The 4990-nt window shown below is 48.6% G+C and overlaps 2 non-coding genes across 2 annotated transcripts; both read right to left on the reverse strand.

Annotated features, from left to right (window-relative positions):
• Positions 1 to 914: 914 nt before the first annotated feature.
• On the reverse strand, positions 915 to 987 carry TRNAK-UUU. The gene has a single exon. It is a non-coding gene; the product is annotated as a tRNA-Lys (tRNA).
• A 1340-nt stretch (positions 988 to 2327) lies between these two features.
• Positions 2328 to 2400, reverse strand: TRNAM-CAU. The gene has a single exon. It is a non-coding gene; the product is annotated as a tRNA-Met (tRNA).
• Between the last annotated feature and the right edge of the window lie 2590 nt (positions 2401 to 4990).

Below are 4990 nucleotides of genomic sequence, written 5' to 3' on the forward strand. Positions count from 1 at the left end.
TCTCAGCAGCACTCGTGGAGCAGGGGGAAACACATGGCTGAGGAAATTCCCCACAGATGGGTCTTGAGCATGACAACCTTGTAGGTAATGACATGATCCACTTACGCCACCGGCAAAACTATTCCTCACGGGCCAGCAACCATTTCTCCCAGTTCGCATTTCCCACCACATCCCCAACCGAATGCTAGAAGGCCCAGCCATCAACCTGCCCACTCTTGCAGCCCTCCTCTTCCGCCCTTACTAATAGGGGGAAATATTGAGCCTCCCTCCCTTAGGCCCTTCAGCATTCCTAGGGACACCAACACCGCCCAAGTGATTTTGGGCCAGTAGGTCAACCAATAGGGCTGCCTCCTAGGCCAGGCTGCAGCCCAGCTTCAGGACTCAGAGGAAATGCAGCTCACATCACTACCTACAGGACTCCAGGCACAGCCAGGCTTCTGGATCAAACATCCCCTCTTGTGCTCAAGTCACAATAGCTAGTGGGGAAAAGATAGGCTTTCATGGCATTTCAGAAAGCAAGATATAGTCTTGGAAGACCCAGCAGGGTTTGTGGCGCAGGAATTATCCTCAGATCCCACCAAGCCTTCAACTCAGATTGCAGGATTCAAAGTCCTGAGTGCTGGCCCTTCCATCATGGGACCAATAGGGAACCCCCAGACCTCTGCTGAGGATGACCCCCTGCAGGCAGACCTGCATTTACTCACCAAGTTGTCATGCAGCAGTTTGCTGCAGCTCCCAGAGGCCTTTCTTTATCCAGGCTGAGAGGCCAGTGGGTATGTGAAGAAGTTGCCCCTTCAGTCCTAGGCAGTACATGGCCCTTCCTAGGAAAAGCCAAGTCCTGGGGAAGAAAGGTGATATCAAGTAACATCCTTGAGATATACCTTCTTTCACATTGAGGGGAATGGTTCCTATTTTACCTGACCAGGGACTTGAACCCTGGACCCTCAGATTAAAAGTCTTACATGCTACCAACTGAGCTAGCCAGGCTCACATTGAAAAGAACACATTTAGTACACAAGGGAATCTAGTCATGAAAATGAAGGCAGGAAACAATACAGAAAACCTGCTACTCTCGCTCTCTTAGCAGTCCTAGTCCCGGCCTGCTCCTCCATCCGGTGCCCTGAGGCCTTATTCTTTCTTTAGTTAAATATCAAATCCAGGAGAAAACACAGTTATACAAAGCAAAAAGAAATCACAAACAGAAATTTTGCGTCTGAGGAAGTGGGTATTCACCCACGAAAGCTCATGCTCCAAAACGTCTGTTAGTCTATAAGGTGCCACAGGATTCTTTGCTGCTTTTACAAACAGAAATGTCATTGGAAATACAAAAATAAAAAAGGGAAATGCAATCCCCACCTCTTTATCATGTCGGTGCCATTCTTGTATCAAGAGCATCCACTAAGGTCCCTGTGTGCTTACGAGAAACCTGGAGCAACTCATACCACAGCCTGAACATGAAACTCAACTGCTCCCAGGTGCCGCAGTAAAACTCTTTGCCTGCTGTGACATTGCACTCCATAGGATTTTATGAAAATATGCTAATGAGTGTGAATATAATGTAACTGGAATATGCTCCATGCAAAAGGTCTCTTGTAAGGTATCATTACAAAGCTTATAATCTACTGTGTGTGTTCATCCTATTTGTATGAACCAATCATTCCTGTATCTTAAACTAGAAATATGAACTATAACTCTGAGGTACTTTTGTAATGATGCAAAGTGCGGGCCATTAATAGTTGTTTGGACTCTTGATGGCTCCCATTAACCAGGAAAATAGACTGCAGATGGCTCTGTCCTGCACCATCTGTGAGTCAGGCCAGGAAGAATGAAGGCTTGGGGTCTCACAGGACATGTGATCATGTCACCTGGTACAGGAATCCATCTTAAACCTGCGGCTCTTCCCCAGGAGACAGACAAAAGATTCCTGCCTTGTACTAAAGCTGTATAAGGGAGTGAAACAGAAGAAAGGTGGGTGCAGTCATGAGAAATCCTCTAGCTACCACCTGAGCTGGAACAAGGACTATACCTGGTGAAAAGATTGGGCCCAGACAAGAAATAAGTCTAGTCTGTGAAAGAAGCTTATTGGAAGATCTCTGAGGGTGAGATTTGATCTGTATTGTGTTTCATACTGTATTAGGCTTGGACTTGCATGTTTTTGTTTTATTTTGCTCTATGGAGAATACAAATGGCACGGAGAAGGAAAAGATAATGCCTTAGAAAAATCTGTGTGTGTGTTAGATGTGGGGGGAGGGTGTCTAGAAACCATTCTCCTCTAGTTCCTTTTCTCTGATTTCCTGTAGAAAATCTGAAGCAGAGAAAAAACCCATTGCCTTCTCTGAGGCTTGAACGCAGGACTTTCAGATTATGAGACTGATGTGCTGCCAATTGCGCTAAGAAGGCTTGGAAAAGTCCCTTCCAACCCTAAAAATCTATGATTCCAAAAGCTTTAGGCTCAGTGCATATAGGACCCTGCTACAGCAGTGACTGGGGCAGGGAAGGAGCCAGGGATGTGCTGGAAGAAGAAGGGAGCTCTGGTGACCAGAGACTTTTCCTGGCAGCTTTCACAGCAGCAAAGAAATAAATTCATGCTGCCAGTGGACAATCTACTGGAACTAATGGCAGCACAGGGGGGATGTTTCCAAGCTGTGCACCTACTGCCATATTTTAGAACTTACTCTCCTTTTCCTAGCAGGGCACTTTCCATGGGAATTAAGCAAAGCAAGTTGGGGAAACTACACAAGGAATAGAAAGCAGGACTCTAGATAAGGGTTGAATTCGTAACCCCAGCAGTATCCCCCACTGCACTAACCTGTTCCATCAGTGCAGGTGCTTCTTAGACAAAGTTGGGAAGCAGGCAGTTATCAGTCTCTGTGGGTTACATCTTTGCCTGGCGATTGTAAGGCTGATGCATCAAACCTAACTCAAGATGCGGCTTTTCAGCCATCAGACTCCAATATATTTTAACAGGAAGAAAATCTCCTCTATTCTGGTTTAGCCCCATTTGACTCTTTCTGCCCGTCTTCTCCCCCCAGCCTCCAGTCTCTTTCTTTCCCGATTGGGGCCATGCAGACAGGAGCCCCAGTCAGTCTCTGTCACAAAGTCTGTATCCCATAAAGGAAGGGAGGGATCATTCTAAAACACTGATATCGGGGAGGGGAGGGGTGTCTGTGATTAGGGGGAGAAAGGATGGAGAATTAACAGTGGGGCCCAGAGAGATTCCCCGAGATTGGGGAGATCCCCTGCTGCCCCCCATCAGCCAGCTGTGGGAAGAACAACTTGGGATTGCTTGGGGAAGCCACCTTTAAAAACACAAGTGAAACATGCTAGTTACATTATAATAAGACCAAAGCCTCCTAAAACCCAGGGTCACGTTCACTGGAATGATTTTGTCCTGATATTTTACTGGCTGCAGACACAAAGTGAGTCAAATTACAGCTTCCGTTTGGAGTCAGTGCACACACAAGGATCTGGAGGCTTTTAATTCCTTAGGTTCTGCTGCCATTTCATTTCTGTCCTGTTCCAAGATTTATTGTTGTGCAAAGCAACGTTAGGCCCTTGGGAGTGTTCCCTCTGGTCCCGAATTGGAAAGGGCCCGGGGACCCCTGCCACCACCAGCAGCAACACAAGGGAACTAAAGCGGCATCCTGCCCACCCTTGCTCCATGTAGCACCACTCTGCCAACTGTGGCAATGGGAGCTGCAAGGGTGGAGTCTGCGGACAGCCATGCTCAGAGATGCCCCCGGCCCTCCTGCTTAGTGGCTGCTGCCAGAGGGGGGTGCAGGTTGCTTTTGGGAGATGTCTGAGGTAAATGCTGCACCCCACACCCACTCCTGCACCCCCAACCCCAAGCCAGACCCCACACCTGCACCCAAACTCCCTCCAAGAGCCTGCCCCCTGTACACCCTCCTGCAGCACAACCCCCTGACTGACACCAGACATTGCACCAAAACTCTTTCCCAGACCCCAACCCCTCTCTCTCCCACACCCAAACTCCCTTAGGCAGGTGTGTGGGGTGGGTGGGGCAGGACATGGTCCCATTCTGGGCACCACCAAAAATTATACAAACCTGCCGCCCCTGTCCAGCCCAACCTTCTGCTAATGCACCTCAGCCCACCCCTGTGCAGGGTTTGAAGCTTCCATCGCTTAAATTCCAGGACACTGAGGGATTTCAGCTCCATTTTGCCCACAGGGAACCTTCACCCCACTCCCAACCAGGTTCTTGTCCATGGGATCACTGTAGGAGGCTGGGTCCCTCAGTGTCTTTTCTCTCTCTATGACAGGCCAGTATGCAATAACTGGGGCATCTGAGCATCCAGGGCCTTCTGTGGGGCTGCCATTCCCCTTCCCCTTCTGTGGTCTCATCTGTCATTGACTCCAGCCTTTTTTCTATCCATCGTCAGCACCTCCCAAGCAAGCTGCACTCACCTCAAAAAGACATAAAGTCCTGTGGCACCTTATAGACTAACAGACGTATTGGACCATAAGCTTTCGTGGGTGAATACCTGCTTCATCGGATGCATGTGGCGGAAATTTGCAGGGGCAGGTATAAATATGCAGGTAAGACTCAGTCTAGAGATAAGGAGGTTAGTTCAATCAGGGAGGATTCTAGCAGTTGAGGTGTGAATGCCAAGGAAGGAGAAACTGCTTTTGTAGTTGGCTAGCCAGTCACAGAATTCCCACTCCATTCATCTGATGAAGTGGGGATTCACCCCTCAAAGCTTATGCTCCTGTACGTCTGTTAGTCTATAAGGTGCCACAGGACTCTCGCTTTTTACAAATCCTGGTTAATGCAGCTACCCCTGTGATACTCAAAAAAGTCAGTGTCCCCTGGTGGGTGTAAATCACTGACCTCTCTCCTCTCTGAGCACTGACTGCCCCTCTGTTTCCTTGACTCTCAGTCTGTGCAGATGGGACCTTTTCCTTCAGTGCTGGAGGATTCACCCTTCTCATCTACCCTTGTCTCAAGCAGCACAGCGGGTGGGAATCTTAA

The sequence above is a fragment of the Gopherus evgoodei genome, unplaced genomic scaffold (assembly GCF_007399415.2).
Source record: "Gopherus evgoodei ecotype Sinaloan lineage unplaced genomic scaffold, rGopEvg1_v1.p scaffold_89_arrow_ctg1, whole genome shotgun sequence".
Taxonomy (NCBI): Eukaryota; Metazoa; Chordata; order Testudines; family Testudinidae; genus Gopherus; species Gopherus evgoodei.